Here is a 21,517-nt window from a genome sequence, read left to right on the forward strand (position 1 = left end):
GAGGAAGCAAGAGAGTATCGATCCACAAACTGGGGAGAGAAGCCCCAGAAAAAAACAAATCGGCCTATACCTTGATCTTGGACTTCCAGCTTCAATACTGTGAAAAAATAAATTTCAGTAATTTAAACCCACTCTGTATTACTTTGTTACCGCACCTCTAGAAAACTAATGCACTATCTAATCCATAAACTCCATTTAATTTCCCAGTTGTCTAATAGTATGTATAATAAAACATCCAAACAAAGTTGGCCAGTTGCATTAGCTGTCATGTCTTTTCACTATGCTTCAAAATGGAATAGATTTTCACTCTCCTTCAGTCAGAAACCATTCACCCTTGATGCTTGAATATATATATATACTTCTGCAGGGTTATTTCACAGAAAGACACTCAGTTTGTTTTGTATTTCATCATGATTAGATTCAGACAATTCAGGCTGTGCTTTATCTCATTGAATCTTATTTTGGACTTTGTCTTAATACTGGTAATGCTATCTTAACCATTTGATTAGAGTCACATCTGCTGTCATTTTCCACTTAAAAGGTAGTCTTTTTCCTTTTGCAATTAATTTCTTGTTGCTGTTATTTTGTTGTTCATACAGTTTGAGATTATGTAAATATGCTAGTTCTCATCAAAATTTTTCACCCAGTATTTTGAGGACTCAGGGATAGATAATTCTTGCATGTATCAATTACTATGATATTACTAAATAGTGAAGTCTTAAATTATTTATATATTTATTACATGGCTTTCTACTATAAGGAAAAAATGTATCTTCCCTCCATTTATTTATTCATTTCTTTATATATTTATTTTGAAATTTAAATTGTCTCTGGTTTCAACAGTGGGAAACTCTTCAGGCTCTGTTAACATGTCCCCAGTGTTCTTTGAGGATATTTTTCATGAGCTTTCCAGCTCATGTCTGGCATTTACAATGCCATTCCTGGAATTATCCACATATTTTAAGAATACATGGTTCCTTTTAGTGACAGTGGTGTTTAGAAGCCAAGATCCAGGCACTAAATGAGCTCATTGATACTGGGGTATAACTGGTCCCAGGCTCATTCAGTGGAAAGTGTGTTGTTCAGTCACTAATTTGTGTCCAACTCTTTATAACCCTATGGGCTAAAGCACCCCAGGCTTTTCTGTCCTTCACTATCTCCTGGAGTTTGCTCAAATTCATGTCCATTGAGTTGATGGTGCCATCCAACCATCTCATCCTCCACTGCCCCCTTCTCTTCCTGCCTTCAATCTTTACAAGCATCAGGGTCTTTTTCCAGTGAGTTGGCTCTTTGTATCAGGTGTCCAGGGTATTGGTGTTTCAGTCCTTCCAGTGAGTATTAAGGGTTGTTTTCCTTTAGGATTGAGTGGATTGGTCTCCTTGCTATCCAAAAGACTCTCAAGAGGCTTCTCTGGCACCACAATTTGAAAGCATCAATTCTTTGTTGCTAGCCTTCTTTATGGTCCAACTCTCACATATGTACACGAATATTGGAAAAACCATAGCTTTGACTAGAGGACCTTTGTCAGCAAAGCGATGTCTCAACTTTTTAAAACACGGTCTAGGTTTGTCATAGCCTTCTTCCAAGCAGCAAACATCTTTTAATTTCATGACTGCAGTCACTGTCTACAGTAATTTTGCAGCCCAAGAAAATTAAATATGCCACTGCTTCCACTTTTTTACCCATCTGTTTTCCATGAAGTAGTGAGACTGAAAGCCATGATCTTTGTTTTTTGAATGTTGAGTTTCAGCCAGCTTTTGCACTCTCCTCTTTTATCCTCTTCAAGAGGCTCTTTAGTTTCTCTTTACTTTCTGCCATTGGGGTGATATCTGCATATCTGAGGTTGTTGATGTTTCTCCCAGCAAAGTGGAGAGTGTGGACACATACAAATGTGAATTTACACTGATACTCCAATTTCAATACAACATGGTCACAGGATTTATTATAGTTTTCTTTTCTTTTTAAATGTATACATCTACCCCCAGCTGAAATTTTTAGGATGGTATGAAGGAAGCAAATGAACTATTTTTTTTTAATCTAAACATTTCATCTTACTAAATAATTAAATCCTAGACACCTCAGGTCTCACCAAAATGTGAGTACAAATGACTCTCAAATTAAAATAGCCCCTTCTGCAGGTGTTGAATTAGACAATCTCACTTATTTTAGGGTCTTCCAATGAGACTAGAAACAGGTGGGCTGTTGGGTAAGCACTTTAGTTCTCTAAATTTTCCAAGTATTGAAAGCACTTGTGTTCACCTAATTAAACAGAGAATCACCTGGGAGCATTGAAAACAGACTGAGGCACTAATTCTACTCAAAGACAATTAAATTATAAACTCTGGTTTAAGGCAGTTATGAGCATGTTCTAACAATCTCAAGTTCTCTTCCTTTTGTTAACCACTGGTTTAAACTGCTTTTCCACCTCATCACAGATTTACTTGTCACGAAAATAATCTGTGATCTAAACTTAATGTAAAAGGCAAAGGCTAAGATGGAATCTATGCTGTCTGCACTCTGAGCTTCCACCCATATTCTCTCCTACCCCAAGTGTGGTGGGACATGCCTCTAGCCAGTGGAATAGGCAGTGGTGAGAGGATTTTGCAGATTAATATATTGTCCTAAAGCAGTTGACTTGAACTAATTGAAAAGATGTCATCTTGGGAAGGCCTGACTTAATCAGCTGAAAGCACTTAGAAGAATGAGACCATCCTTGATGAGAAGAGCTGTCTCTCCTTCACTGGTTTTGAAAATGTGAGCTGTCACATTGTAAAAAGGCAACAGAGAGGGCTGTGGAACCAGGGACTGAGAGGCTCCCAGGAAGGGAGGCAACAGCCAAGAAGAAAACTCTGACATCAGCCTCACAATGGCAGGAAGCTGAATTTTCCTAACAACTGCAGAGATTTTGGAAGATAATCTTTCCCAAGCTGATCCTCTAGGTGAGAATGCAGTCTGACTAACACCTTCATTGCACCCTCATAAGATCCTGAGGAGATAATCCAGGGAGCTGTGTCCAGATTCCTGATCAAGAAATATGAGAGTAAGTGTGTGTTGTTTTCATCTATTATTTGTGAGATCATTCATTTTGCAGCAATGTGAAATTAATAGTTATAACTTCTTTTTGGCTGCCAGGCAACATTTCCATTCATTAACAAGTTAATGATCTTGTTTAGATCTGAAGATGGAAAAAAATAAAGCACTGGACATAGGGTCAGTGAGTAGTAAAACTTTTTTACTGATGGCAATACCCAGCTCCCCCCCACCCCCCAAAAAAAAATTTGGTATGATGAGCATGTGTGCTCTACTATGGCTTCCCAAAAAGTATTTACAATTTCAAGGACACTTTTGGTGTCATTGACTCCTTCTCTGTGCAAGAAGAAAGGCAACCCTTTGACATCCTTTTCCTAAAGGGTCAAGTGTGAAGAATGCAGTTCTATAAGATAGCATGCTAGGAGGTTCTCATAGTAAAGTTCTGAGAGCAATTTTCCCTGTAATGATGAAATATTTTAAGTGGAGATGTTTATTACCCATGAGAGGGGGAAGCTTTCTGCATCAAAATATTGAAATTAAACAATTTTTTTTCTCATTTTTAGGGTTACTTAGAATCTTTGCTCTACATCTCTAAAAAACAAAATCATGTTTATTGAATTTGCAAGAGCCCCATGACTTTTTCAATTATTGAACAATTTTTAACCTGGGAAGACAACTGGGTAAACTTATATTCAACATCAGTGATTCTTTTTTAGAGAAAGAAAACACTTTTATTGCTGAATAAGCATTAAACCAGAATGTGCTGAGTATTGTAGGCAATCAACTTCAACTGCAATACATTATTCACATATCTTTAAGGTAAACAAAACTGGTCCACATGTACACCCATAGCTGATTCATGTGAGTGTATGGCAAAAACCACCACAATATTGTAAAGTATTTAGCCTCCAATTAAAAAAAAAAAAAAAAAAAAAAACTGGTCCTCAAGAGAACTTGACAACACCATTTCTCACACACAATTCATCCTAATTTTACCTGGAAATTGAGGTGACCATCTGTATTATCTGAATGCCTTTTTTTCAGAGGAAAAACTAACTTCTCACCTCTTTGTGATCAAGAGGTAGTTTTGCAACTTGGAGGGAGATACCCACTGAAATTAGGCTCATGTCTTCTAATAGAAGCTAGGAGATGGGCTAGCTTTTGATGCTAACTCTTTTGATGTTACAGGGTGTTTCTCAGACTAGAAGCCTCAGCATCAGCACCTCCTGGACTTTTGTTAGAGATAAGCTCTGTATCCAACCCCAGACCAGCTGAATCAGAAACTCGAGTCTGTTTTAATCTACCCACATGCCAGTTGATTTTGATTCACACTGATGTTTGAGATTCATTTCCTTATTCCACATATGATTTGTGGAATCCCAATCCACTCCTCTCTTCAGGACAGACTTTTACTCTAAGGTGTGTGTGTATATATATATATATATTAGTACAGAATTAGTGTGTGTGTGTGTGTGTATATATATCTATATCTATTAGTACAGACTTAGTGTGTATATATATATATATATATACACACACACACACATATATTAGTAAAGAATTAGTGTGTAAAGAATTAGCACTGGGAACTGTGTAGCCACTGAGAGAACACAGTTTCTTCCTATGAAGTTATTAAATGCTTAGCAAGAGTAATTGAAGAGATGTGAACAATGTTTAACAGCTCTAAAAGACTTCACTGAAGACATTGACTCTAAAATCAAAGGTGTTTAATTGATAGAAAAAATATAGATATGTTTCTTCTTTCCAGTCTGTCAGTCTGATAATTTACAGCCTTACAGATTTCTTTTTCAAATGAACATCCAAGAAGTAAATGTGTTAAACGTTAACATCTGTTCTGAAATAATTCATCAGTGTTACCACACACAGATGAGGTGAAACTTTCTTAAATGCCTGTTTAAGCCACCTAAGGTTGCATGTGTTAGCAAAGAATGCTAAGTATTTAACATCTAAAATCCCAGCGAATATAGTGGTATATCAGATCTTTATAGTTATTAATAAACAAAGTTATGTAATACCAAAAGGCAATAAAATTGTAGGAGAGGATTAGTTTCTATCTGTACTGAATGGAGAAGTAAATAACATCAAAGTCTCAGCTGGATGATTGTAGCTTATCTAGGTGGCCTAAATACCAGAGTGGCTATTTGTGTCACTTAAAATTTTAAGTAAAAAAAAAAATAGCTCATATGATGTTGCTTAAAATGTTAAATTTTTTTAAATTATATGTTGTTGAGTTACAATGTTGTGTTAGTTTTATTTGTACAGCAAAATGATGCAGTTAGTCAATCCTAAAGCAAATCAAACTTGAATATTCATTGGAAGGACTGATATTGAAGCTGAAGCTCCAATACTTTGGTCACCTGATATGAAGAGCCTGATCATTGGAAAAGATCCTGATGCTGGGAAAATTTGAAGGTGGGAGGAGAACTCGTTCTCCTCAACAGAGAGTGAGATGATTGGATGAGATCACCAATTCAACAGATGTGAAGTTGAGCAAACTCCAGGAGATAGTGAACAACAGGGAAGACTGGCATGCTACAATTCATGGGGTCACAAAAATCAGACATGACTTAAGAACTGATATATATATATATATAAAATATATATAACTGATATATATATAATATATATAACTGATATATATATGTATATAATATGATTCTTTTCCATTATAGTTTTCTGTGATATATTGAATATGCTTCCCTATACTCTACAGTAGATCTTTATTGCCTAGCTATTTTATACATAGCAGTATCTGTTAATCACATAATCCCAATTTATCCATTCTCCTTTTCTTTTGGCAATTGTTTGTTTGCTATGTTTGAATCTGTTTTATGTTTTGTAAATAAGTTCATTTGTACTATTTTTTTAGTTCAGTTCAGTTCAGCCACTCAGTTGTGTCCGACTCTGCAACCCCATGAATTGCAGCACACCAGGCCTTCCTGTCTATCACCAATTTCCGGAGTTCACCCAAACTCACGTCCATCGAGTCAATGATGCCATCCAGCCATCTCATCCTCTGTCGTCCCCTTCTCCTCCTGCCCCCAATCCCTCCCAGCATCAGAGTCTTTTCCAGTGAGTCAACTCTTCGTATGAGGTGGCCAAAGTACTGGAGTTTCAGCTTTGGCATCATTCCTTCCAAAGAAATCCCAGGGCTGATCTCCTTCAGAATGGACTGGTTGGATCTCCTTGCAGTCCAACAGACTCTCAAGAGTCTTTTCCAACACCACAGTTCAAAAGCATCAATTCTTTGGCGCTCAGCCTTCTTCACAGTCCAACTCTCACATCCATACATGACCACAGGAAAAACCATAGTCTTGACTAGACGGACCTTAGTTGGCAAAGTAATGTCTCTGCTTTTGAATATGCTATCTAGGTTGGTCATAACTTTCCTTCCAAGGAGTAAGCATCTTTTAATTTCATGGCTGCAGTCACCATCTGCAGTGATTTTGGAGCCCAAAAAAATAAAGTCTGACTCTGTTTCCACTGGTTTCCCATCTATTTCCCATGAATTGATGGGACCGGATGCCATGATCTTCGTTTTCTGAATGTTGAACTTTAAGCCAACTTTTTCACTCTCCACTTTCACTTTCATCAAGAGGCTTTTGAGTTCCTCTTCAGTTTCTGCCATAAGGGTGGTGTCATCTGCATATGTGAGGTTATTGATATTTTTCCTGGCAATCTTGATTCCAGTTTGTGCTTCTTCTAGCCCAGCATTTATCACGATGTACTCTGCATATAAATTAAATAAGCAGGGTGACAATATACAGCCTTGATGTACTCCTTTTCCTATTTGGAACCAGTCTGTTTTTCCATGTCCAGTTCTAACTGTTGCTTCCTGACCTGCATATAGGTTTCTCAAGAGGCAGGTCAGATAGTCTGGTATTCCCATCTCTTTCAGAATTTTCCATAGTTTATTGTGATCCACACAGTCAAAGGCTTTGGCATAGTCAATAAAGCAGAAATAGATGTTTTTCTGGAACTCTCTTTTGCTTTTTTGATGATCCAGCAGATGTTGGCAATTTGATCTCTGGTTCCTCTGCCTTTTCTAAAACCAGCTTGAACATCAGGAAGCTCACGGTTCACGTATTGCTTAAGCCTGGCTTGGAGAATTTTGAGCATTACTTTACTAATATGTGAGATGAGTGCAATTGTGCGATAGTTTGAGCATTCCTTGGCATTGCCTTTCTTTGAGATTGGAATGAAAACTGACCTTTTTCAGTCCTGTGGCCACTGCTGAGTTTTCCAAATTTGCTGGCATATTGAGTGCAGCACTTTCACAGCATCATCTTTCAGGATTTGAAATAGTTCAACTGGAATTCCATCACCTCCACTAGCTTTGTTCATAGTGATGCTTTCTAAGGCCCACACATTCCAGGATGTCTGGCTCTAGATGAGTGATCATACCATCATGATTATCTGGGTCGTGAAGATCTTTTTTATACAGTTCTGTGTATTCTTGCCACCTCTTCTTAATATCTTCTGCTTCTGTTAGGTCCATACCATTTCTGTCCTTTATTGAGCCCATCTTTGCATGAAATGTCCCCTTGGTATCTCTAATTTTCTTGAAGTGATCTCTAGTCTTTCCCATTCTGTTATTTTCCTCTATTTTTTTGCATTGATTGCTGAAGAAGGCTTTCTTATCTCTTCTTGCTATTCTTTGGAACTCTGCATTCAGATGTTTATATCTTTCCTTTTCTCCTTTGCTTTTCTCTTCTCTTCTTTTCACAGCTATTTGTAAAGCCTCCTCAGACAGCCACTTTGCTTTTTTGCATTTCTTTTCCATGGGGATGTTCTTGATCCCTGTCTCCTGTATAATGTCATGAACCTTCAAGCATAGTTCATCAGGCACTCTATCTATCAGATCTAGTACCTTAAATCTATTTCTCACTCCCACTGTATAATCATAAGGGATTTGATTTAGGTCATACCTGAATCGGAGAAGGCAATGGCACCCCACTCCAGTACTCTTGCCTGGAGAATCCCATGGATGGAGGAGCCTGGTGGGCTGCAGTCCATGGGGTCACTAGGAGTTGGACATGACTGAGCGACTTCACTTTCACTTTTCACTTTCATGCATTGGAGAAGGAAATGGCAACCCACTCCAGTGTTCTTGCCTGGAGAATCTCAGGGATGGGGGAGCCTTGTGGCTGCCATCTATGGGGTCACACAGAGTCGGACACAACTGAAGTGACTTAGCATAGCATAGCATAGTAGAGCATAGCATACCTGAATGTCTAGTGGTTTTCCCTACTTTCTTCAATTTAAGTCTGAATTTGGTAATAAGGAGTTCATGATCTGAGCCACAGTCAGCTCCTGGTCTTGTTTTTGTTGACTGTATAGAGCTTCTCCATCTTTGGCTGCAAAGAATATAATCAATCTGATTTCGGTGTTGACCATCTGGTGATGTCCATGTTTAGAGTCTTCTCTTGTGTTTTTGGAAGAGGGTGTTTGCTATGACCAGTCCATTTTCTTGGCAAAACTCTATTAGTCTTTGCCCTGCTTCATTCTGTATTCCAAGGCCAAATTTGCCTGTTACTCCAGGTGTTTCTTGACTTCATATCTAAGTAATATGATGTAATATTTGTCTTTCTCTGTTGGACTTCATATGATAATCTCTTTCTCCATCCATGTTGCTGCAAATGGTATTATTTCATTCTTTTCTATAGCTGAGTAATTTTCCATTGTGTGTATGTGTGTGTGTGTTTGTGTGTGTATGTATACACATACCACCTCTTATTTAACCAATCCACTGTTGCTGGACATTTATATTGTTTCCAGTTCTTGGCTATTGAAATGGCAGTGCTATGGACATTGGGGTATAGGTGTCTTTTGTGTTACAGCTTTTGTCTTTTCTGGATATATGTCAGAAAGTGATTGCTGGATCATATGGTAACTCTATTTTTAGTTTTTAAGGAGCCTTCGTACTGTTTTCCATAATAGGCACAAGATGTTGCATTTTTGAAAATTCCTTTATTTAATAATATAATTTGTATTTTTCTTCACTTCAGAAGCATTTTTCCCTTTTGTGTTTCATAAAATCTGTCTTAATTCTCATTCCAGAGTTCTTTGCTTGGAAAATTGAGAAGGGTAGCAATAGTGATTGATAGTTAAAGTCTTAAGTGTTTTAAAAAGCTGTGATGAAGTAACAGAATTGCAGACATTTAGAAGTTATCTATACCAAAACTTTAGTAAAGCAAAGAGAACTTGAGTGGAGAGTAGAAATGGTCCACTCTAGGAAGAGTGAGATCCCATGGCTGTGGACTTGGAGATGTTCTCTGTATATGATAGATACAAAGTCCCCATCAGCAAGTGTGAAGGGTATCCAAGTTTGTTAAGGAGAACAGTAGAGGTTGTACACTGTGTTTTTCCAAACTAAAGAACAGACTGAAAGGTCAACATGTGCAAGTTTGTGGAAGCAGAGTGTGACTGACATCTGTCAAACATACCTGGCTCTCTTCCTAAGTACATGGTGGGGTTTTATTTTGCTGCTCTTTGAGATTTAAGTATGCCCTTATTTGACCAATGTTAAATAAAGAAGTAATGCCACTTTTTGGTAGGCACTCTAAAAGTTAAGTAGGGACCCATGATGATTTTTCTTTCCCTCTCCCATGGTACACCAAAACCATCTATTTTCTTGGGTCCCAAAATGTTCACAATGCAGAGCAGAGGCCTCCAGCTGACCAGGAATGAACAAGTAACAAGCAAGAAAAAATTAGAGTTTCTGGGGTTTGCTGCTACCACAATGGATAGCTTTGAGCCCACTGTCCTGAAAATAGACAAGAATCTAAAGACTCTCTCTGGTCATTAGACTGGGGAACAGAAGAATCCAAGGAAATTATAGCATCACTATGAATTAAGACCCTGAAATGGTACTGATGAGCCTCTTTGTAGGAGAAGAATGGAGACACAGATATAAAGAATGGACTTGTAGATACAATAGGGAGAGGAAGGAGTGGGACAAATGGAGAAAGTAGCATCAACATATAAACACTATCCTGAGTAAAATAAATAGCTAGTGAAAAGGTGCTGTATGACACAGGGAGAAACTTAAGCACTCTAATGACCTAGAGGCGTGGGACACCGGGAGGGGAGGGAGGTTCAAGAGGGAGGGAATATATGTGTAATTATGGCTGATTCGCATTTTTGTGTGGCAGGGTCAACACAACATTGTAAAGCAATTTTCCTCAAATTACAAAATAAATTTAGTAACTGAGTAATAAAAACAATTACCTGAAAAAAAAAAAAAAAAGGACCCTGGCACTTTCCTCAGATTCTTGGTGACCTATGGGACACTATGGGGGAGAGGAAGCCCCAAAGGTACTTCAGGCTGATATTCTCACATCAAGAGAAGATTGATGCAGTTTTACTATGAAATGTATGTTGGGTTTGTGCACTAAAATTGCCACCTGCTACATACGTTTTGTGAGTGGAAATTTTTGCAATCCAGTGGTCTAACCTGCTCCATCAGCAGGCAACATTTGACCCTGACTTCTAAGACCAAAACATGAACTAATGCTCCATGCTCCACTCCCCAAGAGGGCAATTAACACTGATTTTGTAAGTAAACTTAACATCATTAATAATAATGTCACTGACTTGTTAAAGACTTAAAATGTGTCAAGCCATCTGTTAAGCAGCTTACATGGAATGCCACATTTTTCCCTTTCAACAAATCTATGAAAGAGTTATTACCCTTATTTACCATCTAAGGAACTGAGAAATTGGAAAGGCTAACAGCCATCCCCTAGTCACACAGCTAGGGGGTGGCAGAGCCAGAATAACAGTACAGGTCTGCTGGAAGCCAATGCCATTGCCTGCGGAGCTACCATTAATCACCTCTCACCTGGATTATTGGAACAATGGTCTGTCTCTTCTTCTTGTCTGGTTCTCTCCATTACCCCTCTTCCATTCTAAATTCAGTATGAGTAAGTAATGCACATCTGACCTTGGAAATTATTAAAATGGTACTGACTCCCAATACTTCTTATATAATATATAAAATCTAAACTCATTGTGTCAGAGAAGGGCTTCACAGACAAAATCCCAGGCTACTTCTTGACATAATTTGCCACCACTCCTATTTTTCTACTCTTTGATCTTCTAATATTATCTTTTCTCTGTTGATTCTGCTAACAGCCATTTTGCTATGTACTATCTCTTCTACTAGTAATGCCCTGCAGAGGAAGACCCATGTACTCTTTCAGCTAAATCGCTCAGTTAGTAAAGCAGTGTAGGTATAACCTGTTCTGTAGAGACTTTTGAAGTATTCCAGTCTGGATTAGACATTCCTATTCTCCCATAGTACATTGTATAGCCCATTATTGTATAGATAATATGACACTTCAAGTACATCAATCCTGGAGTCAGAAAATTAGGTGTTTGAATATCAACTCTGCCACTCTCTAAATATGCTTTGACAAGTTATAGAACCCCACAAAATGTCAGTCTCAGAGTTGGAAGAAATAATATAAACATAGAATTTTCTTGGACATAATTGTTGTCATGGTTTGTTTTAAAATTATATTAAATAGTTTAATACCATGCTTGTCTATAGTCAGAGTTCAATACTTGCTAGTACGATTATTTCCTTTATCACACGATTATTTCCTTTATCACACAGTAGAATGCTATCTAAATAGCAGTTTGTGAACTCCTTAATATCTCATTTTTTTCTTCCCTAGACCCACTGCCTAATATAGTAGATCCTGAGTAAATATTTGCTAACTGAATGAATGGGAGATAAAAAAAAAAATTAGGAGGATGCCACTTAAAATGCTTAAAGGGATTAGCATGTATTCAGGGTTCTTCAGGATATCCAAAAAAATGGCATCAAAATTACACTTTTATATATTCAGCAATTCCATTCCATTCTTTTCTGAGACTGTATGGAAGACTGATGAAAAATGTAGGAGGACTGAGAAAACAAAGGACTCCTTCTGAATTATATCAAAATGCTCAGTGAAGTAAGAGCTCTGATCTCACTGATATTTAGGGAAAAACTGGAAGCCTATGAGCTGAAGAGACTTGAAATATTTCTGAGAGAAATGAGCCAAGCAGTCAATGAGGGAGAAATATCAGGCATGCTGGGATGTGGTCAGAGCCAGGATGCAGCTGGTGGGTATAAACACTGAGGAGGCCAGGTCTGCTTGGCGGTCGTTCTTCCTCCAGCACGGATAGGATGCACGCGTAAAGAAAGCGTCCTCATGCTGGATCCTGTGAGGGGATCAAGGTCAGCACAAAGTTTACATAAGCAGAGCACAGAACTTTACTAGACTCTTCTTCAGTGTACCAGTTGGGTCCAAAAGGGTTAGCACATAGGAAAGGAAAGGAAAGTGAAGTCACTCAGTCGTGTCCAACTCTTTGCGACCCCATGGACTGTAGCCTAACGAGGCTCCTCCATTCATGGAATTTTCCAAGCAAGAGTACTGGAGTGGCTTGCCATTCCTTCTCCAGAGGATCTTCTCGACCCAGGAATTGAACCCAGGTCTCCTGCATTGCAGGCAGATACTTTACCATCTGAGACACCAGGGAAGCTGGTGGCACATATGAAGTTTTTCATAAGTATTTATTAAAAACTTTAAAAGATATGAATGACCAGCTATGTCATTTCTGGGCCTTATATTTCATTGATAAAGTTCAAAAGAAACAACAGTTTTACTTTCAAAGTATAATACTCCTCCTATAGAGCAGATATTCTGTGTTTGAAATACAAAATTCTCGATTTCACTTTCCAAAGTATACTAAGAATAAGATGAGTAGAAATAAGTAAATGTTTCTACAAATAATGTCAAAGAGACTTCCTTTGCCTGACTGCTTAGAGGATTAAATTTAGAGGGTAGAGAATAGCTCATGATGATATGAATCATTGCTTGAATTTTCCTTTAGAATCACAGTTAGCACAAAAGAGATAAACTGAACTCAGTTTGAAGAATGAACCTATATAAATGTAATCCATTTTGATATGATTAAAATGAAAAACTCTACAATAAATTAATGTAGACATAACTTTTTGCTTGACTTCAGTTTTACTTGAATATGCCTTTGGTAGCATGATGGGAAAATAAGGTGACAAGGAGATGATTAAGAAAAGGGATTATTGGAAGCAATATAAGTAAAACTTTGGATTTGGAGCATTAATATTTAGAGATGGAAGGAGAGAATGAACTGTTTCTTTTGGACTGCTTATTTTGAGTCTTCAAAACTCATTAGCATGTCTAGAATCACCTTTAGTGATGCTGTCGGGCGGTATGACAGATAGACCACAGAAAAAATAACAGGGTGTGTAGGCGACCAGTCTTGGGGAATTAGACATCTTAAAAGCATTTAACTCTTCCTCTACTTGAATTTCACACACAAGAAAAGTAAATTTAATTCCCACATGGCTGCAGAACTTTAAGTGCATTAAAAATTACAGACCTCATTGGTTTCAATAACATAACTATAAATATGTAGGGAGTTTGGTGGCCATAAAGTACAACTTGTTTCATATTCCTGCATTTAATACAAAAGTGAGATCTGATTTTTTCCCTCAATAAGAAAAGTTGCCAAGGGGAGACCTGCTGCCCTCTCAGGGCTCTACCTTGACTCTGCCTCTCCAATGGACCAAGAAGCAGGTACAACCACTTTTCTAAGCACTATTGTACCTGATACACCAGGGAAGAAGAGTGTGAGGAACACTACTGGGAGTCTCGGCATTTTAGGGGAAAAGGACATCTACTTTCCAGAGTAATCAAAGGTAAGGAATAAAATGGTTGCATCTAAGTCATTTATTTGTGTCAAGTCAGGGAGAAGTGGATCAAGCTACTTATGGTTCTGGAAGGACCTGCCTCTACACCTTGTTACACCTCCGCAGACTTTACCAATCTTTCCATAGCCCCTCCCTGCCCATTTGGTACATTTTTACCACCAAGTTGAGAAACTGCACTCCACTCCCAATGCAGAATGCATGTGCTTCTTTGTGGTTTGCATTTCTGGTAGCTGTGGACTCAGGAAGATTTTAGTAGAGATCTTCCTTTTCCCAGGAAAATAATTAAATCGTGCTCTGGCATAAACAATGTTTTAAGAGTTTCTGAAGGCAAAGGAAGAGCTGCACTGAGAGTATCCATGAGACAGACTCATGTATTCTGAGGTGTCAGGAATAATTTACTGAAAACATTTTGTTGAGCTGAGATGTGAGAATAATGCTACAACCGTGGCAGATGTTGAGGAGAAAGGGATAGCCAGAAGGGAGAAAGTAGGAGCATATTAAATAGTATTTACTTTCCATTCATGGTGCTGTTCAAATATCAGTTAAAAACCTGAGATGTACAGGGGTTATACCATAGTTATTTGTTGGATATCACTGTATATTCAACAAATAACTATGGTATAACCCCTGTACATCTCAGTTCACTGTATATTCGGAGAAGGAAATGGCAACCCAGTCCAGTACTCTTGCCTGGAAAATCCCACGGATGGAGGAGCCTGGTAGGCTACAGTCCATGGGGTCACGAAGAGTCAGACACAACTGACTGATTTCACTTTCCCTTTTCACTTTCATGCGATGGAGAAGGAAATGGCAACCCACTCCAGTGTTCTTGCCTGGAGAATCCCAAGGACGGGGGAGTCTGGTGGGCTGCCGTCTATGGGGTCACACAGAGTCAGACACGACTGAAGCGACTTAGCAGCACTGTATATTGATACAAAAAGGATATTCTGAGAATTTTCATATTATTGCCTTTTAACAAATATTTCATGTCCTGGGAATTTATACTAAAATTTGATTTGCCTTTCTTCCAGACAAATATAATTTAGGGATAGTAATAGGTATTAAATAAATATGGAATGTTCTAAGATGCAACAAAGTAAATATTCTCTTGCATAAACTGAGGATGAATTAAATAATAATGATAAATAAGCTGGCCTTGAATTACAACATACTTCCCAAAAGGGGTTGAATATTATAGTGGATATAATTATATCTGTATTTGATAATATAATACTAGTTTTATTTGGTTTGGCTGAGAGGGGGTAACAAGGATATATACTAAAATCCATGTGAAACATGATAGAGTAGGGTAGTGAGGGACACTCTTCACTGTAACTTTTTTAGTGGGTGAATTGTACTAGAAAGTACCAAAATGGAGGACTCACAGCTCTTTTACCTAAATATCAGATGCGCACATGCACACATACACACACAAGTTACCCAATAATGCTATGTGATTCTGGGAAGAAACTATCCATACTTCAACTGTCTCAAAGGGAAGAAAATTGGAAAGTCCAATCAGGTAACAAGCCCCTGCTTTGGACTACCATTGTTCCTGGTTTGGTGACAGATTATTGTTTTGTTTAGTCCTGTGTGCCCTGTTGCAAACTCAATTTCTGTAACATGGCCTTGATAACTCAGATACCTATCCAAACCATTCATGGAAGAGCAGTCCTACTTTTCTTTCTCCCACTATATTCACTCAGCTCTGCATAATATGGTGGACTGTAAAAACAGGGTATTTTCAAGCCACCAAAAAATTGCATGTATACTGCAGGAGATGTTTAATATATTATCTAATTCCATGTAATTGGTCAAATGCTGTTCATTTCCACCCTGAAAAATAGCTTTCATAAATCTCCTATTTTCTAGATGCAGGTCTTATTATACTGCAGGTACTCTCCTCAGGGTAATTGCTTCCAAACTTCTTTAGTACTATCATTCAAAGCATAAATGAAATGGCATCTTTTGGTTGAAGGCTACCAGGTAGACTTTTTAAGCAATTAAGGTTTCTACATGTGTCCTCATTTGGAACTCTACTGGGGCAGGTTATGCTGCCAACTTCCCTCAGGTTGTACTCTGCATTCATTTCCTTGTGGTTGTAGACTGAGGATATCATTTCTTCCTGCCTGTTGGCCAGAGTTGCCCATCAGCTCCTAAAGGCCATGCCCAGCTTTCTGACAGGGAGTCAATATGGCTCCTTACTTCCCCAAAGCTCACAAGGAGTGTTTCCAAAGTACATCCAGGAGCAACATTACATACCATAATCAAAGGAGCGACATCTTGTCACCTTTGCCATATTTTATTGTTTAGAGCAAGTTACAAGTCCCACTCAAACCCCAGGGAAGGAAATTATATAGAGTCATGAAGACTAGAAGTCAGAGATCATGAGGGTTCATGCTTGAATCTATTCACCATGGTCCAAAGTGGATGGTTCTCTAATGAGAATAGTATGCAGATGAACCAACCCTGGAATCATCTTACATGACAATAACAGTCCTTACACTTCAAAGTCACTTTTGATAAGAAGTTGTGCTACTTTCCTCAAAATATCAAAGGAACAAGAAACATTAATAACTTCTTAGTTTAATCCTCTATTTTCTCTTTGAAGTAGAGGGGATAATGTGTTTGGGTGTCTTCATGAAATGAAGGTTGAATATGGCACCTATAGTGAGTGGGAAACGAGTTGTCTAGCATCATTCATAGGAAACCTGGACAGTTTTTATAGACCAGATAAGATTAGAAAGTCTGAGTTTTTAATCACAAATTATTGAAAACTGTGAGTTTCCCCCCTCTCTGTTCAACAACATAAATATGAGTGGAGAAAGCAGTTAGTTAACTAGCCAGATAAGAGCTGTGAAGAAAGAAGACTTAGGAGATGAGATGGCTGACAGGAGAATGAAAGAGTAGATGGATCAGGATCAAACTGGGAAAAATAAGATAGTCAAACACAGGCTTTCTCACCATGGTCAGAAAAAAAGATATTAAGGGAGTGAGCAACTTCAAAAAATAGTAAATAGAATATCAGACTCCAAAAGCAAAATGTTATCACAAAAACCCACTTCAGGCTGTGAAAGTTGAGAAATGGCTGGTGTGGAAAAGGAAAAAAATAATCTTGAAAATTGGAGGCAAAAAAAAAAAGAGAGAGAGAGAGAGAGAATCAGAATGCTCTAAGATTGTCCATGGAAAGGCCAGAATGATGTCAAGGCTTAAGGAACAGGGTAAAACTGTTGACTAGAGTTAAAGACTTGGGGGAGGATGGTCCTAGGGGTAGGCTACTGACAAGTGGTGGGTGGATGACAGAGGTGAGAGAAGGACCCATGTAATAAAGCCTGGTGTAAGCATCAAAGCAGAATGCCTATTTATACGAGCTTTGGGTTGTAAAGGTTTGGAAACAGCAAGAATGTAGCCTCCACATCCTGCATTATAAAAACCCTAAAAAAAACAAAAACAAAAACAAAAGTACAACCACCTTCTTAGGAAAGATCCAGGTGCTAGTGAAAGCCAACAAAGAAGACAGTAGCTTGATGAGGGGTTTGTGTACATGAGAGTAGGATTCCTGGATGGAGACACACAGGTCTTAGTGGGGCTGGAGGATGGGTCTTGTGGGAGAACGCTGACTTGTGGGGATGCAGTATTGAAGATAACACATTATCTACCATTACTGAGTTATCAGATTTGTTGCTTTTAGCACAATAAGACTTCCAGCAGATGTCAAGACATTCGAAGTCCTACATTACTGCTGTATCTTCCTTCTGTGACAGCTTCACAGTTGATATTTTGGAACTATTTGCAGGGCTGAGAACTTTCAACTTCTTCCACAGCAACATCAGTTATGATCATCTTTCCATTTATTCAAATGTTCTGTCCTGAGATCCAGCCTCAGATTCATGGATTCCCATCCAGCTGCATACCTCCTTGGCATACAGGGATACTCCTCCACATGTCTGTTCCATCTTTTTATTAAGAAAACAATCTAAGCATTCCAGTTTTAGGCTCCTTTCTTAGAAAGTTTCTATAATACATATGAAGTGATACTAGCTAACATACTGAAGTGTCTCTTTCATATTATATATTATGTGTTCAGTATTTTTATGTCCATGTATAAGGCCCTCATTATATCTTTTCCAACAAAGGTCCATCTAGTCAAGGCTATGGTTTTTCCAGTAATCAAATATGGATGTGACAGTTGGATTATAAAGAAAGTTAAGCACAGAAGAATTGATATTTTGAACTGTGGTGTTGGAGAAGACTCTTGAGAGTCCCTTGGACTGCAAGGAGATCCAACCAGTCCATCCTAAAGGAAATCAGTCCTGAATATTCATTGGAAGGACTGATGCTGAAGCTGAAACTCCAATACTCTGGCCACCTGATGCGAAGAACTGACTCATTGGAAAAGACCCTGATGCTGGGAAAGATTGAATGCAGGAGAAGGGGACGACAGAGGATGAGATGGTTGGATGGCATCACTGACTCAATGGACATGACTTTGAGCAAGCTCCATGTGTTGGCGATGGACAGAGAAGCCAGGCGTGCTGCAGTCCATGGGGTCACAAAGAGTCGGACGTGACTGAGCAATTAAACTGAACTAGTATATCTACTGAGTACATTTTCAGTTACTTTACATGTTACATTGGAATTTAGCTCCTATAATAGAGTTTTCTTTATTTCTCTATTTCTTATTTTTTAATTAAAATACAGTTTACATACCCACTCTTGCCTTTTACTTTCTATAATATTCCACTTTTCAATCATTTTTTAAAGAGTAGCAACCATTCAATAAATTTAAGTGACTTTTGTATAGATTGGCTTAACTCCTGACAAAATTTATTTGCAGTTGCCCTTTATTATGCTTCCAATAATGCTGCTATTAAAGGTGTTTTACTCAAATCCTCTTTAGCATAAACTAGAGTAGAGTTTATATATAATAACAGAGTTAAAAATGCCTTTGATCATAAGAACTAGAGTGATGGGTCCTGGGCTCCTAAAAAATCTTCCCACTATGGATGTGGCCCCAAACACCTGGGCCTGCCCTCTGCACCTGACTGAATCAAACCATTGGAGTTAGATTCAAAGTGGCAGTCAGATTTACTCCCAGCCAGGAATTTAGATCATAGACAGAGAGATACAGGCTGGGATCTCAGGAGAGGGGAGGCAACCTGATGGCAATGCTTTGGTTAAAGCACAAGGAGTTCCTTGTCCCTGAAGCTGTTTTAGTACCTGCCTTTTCAGAGGTTTTGATTCCCTGCTTTTTCATTGCCTTTTGAGCACCATGCAAACTCATAATAAATCTCCTTGTACTTAATTAAGTAGGCCAAGGTCTATTGCTTTCTATTGCATGTGCTCAAAATAACCTTAACAGATACAGTAAACTTGTTTGTGCTACACTGAGAAATGTTCTATGCCCAAGGACAGTACATTTAAATATAACCAATTTTTTTAAAAATGTGAGCTATGGAGAAAAGTTGAATCTGGAACAAAAAATATAGGTGAATCAGTGAAAATCTATCGTTTTTTTTTTTTTTTTTGGAAAATTAAAAGACCATGTATAAATTATTCTAATGGTGGATATAACATAAAAGCATACTTCATGTATGTTATATGTGCATATTTTGATTATAAAGACTTATGCCTCAGTTCTTAAATGTATCATATGAATGATTTTATTAATATATGACATATGTTTATCATTTATGAACAAAAATTTTGTATCCTGAATTTCTGTAACAATTCCCTTTTTGTACAATTTCTTATGAAAAAATGAAGGGAGAATGAAGAAAGATAAGATTAATCCATCTCTTATACGTACTCCTGTTCACTCTGTAAAGTAAAATGAAGGTGGCTGGAGAAGGCAATTATGAGATTTAGTTTTCTCTCTAAGAAGCTCAGAGTACTTATCTGTCATTATTCAATTGATTTTGTAGTATCCCCTAGAGAGTCGTGGGAAACAGCTATTTTATAACCAGAGAAATTAATGCAGAAATGCCACATGCTGTGTTAACTGTAAGAGCAGGATTAAGAATCACAACCTTGGAGTTTATGAAATATTGTTACCCCATTAAATTATACTGGATCTGTCTTACTGCTTGTACAGTCCCCTTATCCTAACTGTGCTTTGAATGCAGCCATGAGCTAAACATTTTATGAACCTTCTGGTTTAAGGTGAAAGAAATCATTTAGTGTCAATTAACTTCATTCATGGACCGACCCCTGTCTTTACAGCTGTCTATGAAGACATCTGCATCACTATTAAAATGTCACATGCATCCTGATTTGTCAAAACCATTTTGAAGTCAAAGTCACGCTTTCAGTCTTCTATGAGTTATCTGAGCCCATATTCCATATATTTTCTATCGTATCTTCCAATGTCCTCTGCTTTTGGTTGTCCACACTTACCATCCATGTCTGCCCCCATGAGGTGGGCATTGTTCTTTCCTACTTCTAGTCTTTATATTCTTATTACATCTTTCAATAGCTATTTCTCCTGAAAAGTATATTTTCTTCCACTGATTTAACCTAAATCCTGCTTGTCCTACCTTCGCCATGGAGTCTTACATGGAAATTAAAAATAAGCTATCCTCTCCATTTCAAATTCAGGTCATATTTCTGTCTTTATTGTAAGGATGTTGAATATGCTTTACTTCAATGCTCTCTCTTTTCTGAAACATGTACTTGGTTACTTTCTGTAATTATATCCCCTCTTCACAAAGAGATTAAAATCTTCTAAGGACAGGAATGACAACTTACTCTAACTCAGATGACATCAGGCACACTCTTTCATTTATTATTAATAGGTGTTTAATAAATGGAGCACATAGTGCTGATTAATTTTCTAGCATGATTAAGTGAATTTGAAATTAGCTTTGGAAAGCAGAGAAATTTTTTAAATTCTTAATATCTATGTATTAATAATATAAGGGAGAATTAAATACTCCTATATTCATGAAATAAAGAGTTCACAAAAACATAATTTTAGTTTTTAATTTCCTTATGCTGAATAATGGGCCATTAGGTAGCAATTTAGTCTACATATGGTAAGCTAAATAGCACAATCAAGAAACCCCTTTAGGTTAGTATTAATCTTGATTGTTTAATCGTCTAAAATAAAGTATCATTTTTGTTTATTGGGCATTTAATTCTGTTGTCTATTCAGGCAGTCATTGGCTTCTGCACATCCAAGGGCTATCCCAAACCTACCTTAAACTATTATAGTCTTCTTGCATTTTTGACACACCCATCTACAATGGTAATAATCTTTCCCTCTGCATAGTTGTGTAGTTGATAGCTGATCAAATTCATGTGTTTTAACTTCTGTGTACAAATACTTACTCTAGAGAACCCTGTACATGCTAAGTCACTTCAGTCCTGTCTGACTCTTTGTGACACTATGAAGTGAAGCCTACCAGGCTCATCTCTACATTGGATTTTTCAGGCAAGAATAGTGGAGTGGATTGTCATGCCCTCCTCCAGTGGATCATCCCAATCCAGGGATTGAACCTGCATCTCCTGCACTGCAGGCAGATTCTTTACCAGGGAAGCCCACATTGCTGCCAGATTGTCTACAGTCTGAGCCAGAAGGGAGGCAATTTCTAAGACAGTGAGTATGTTTGTTTGTTTGTTTGTTTTTAACTTTACAATATTGTATTGGTTTTGCCATATATCAACATGAATCCGCCACAGGTATACATGTGTTCCCCATCCTGAACCCTCCTCCCTCCT

The 21,517-nt window shown here is 37.9% G+C and overlaps 1 long non-coding RNA gene across 3 annotated transcripts in view; it reads left to right on the top strand.

Annotated features, from left to right (window-relative positions):
- Positions 1-2,382: 2,382 nt before the first annotated feature.
- LOC147365550 (uncharacterized) overlaps positions 2,383-21,517 on the top strand; it is a 115,780-nt gene continuing 96,645 nt past the window's right edge. Inside the window, exons 1-2 of one of the 3 annotated variants that reach the window (XR_015132278.1) lie at positions 2,383-3,040; positions 21,231-21,395. This is a non-coding gene — a long non-coding RNA (uncharacterized LOC147365550). The remainder of the gene's footprint in view (positions 3,041-21,230; positions 21,396-21,517) is intronic. The other 2 variants (XR_015132277.1, XR_015132276.1) reach the window with 2 other exon arrangements.

Source organism: Bos grunniens, chromosome 9, assembly GCF_055505025.1.
Source record: "Bos grunniens cultivar Pamir isolate PY7600 chromosome 9, Bosgru_T2T1.0, whole genome shotgun sequence".
In the NCBI taxonomy this organism is placed as follows: domain Eukaryota; kingdom Metazoa; phylum Chordata; class Mammalia; order Artiodactyla; family Bovidae; genus Bos; species Bos grunniens.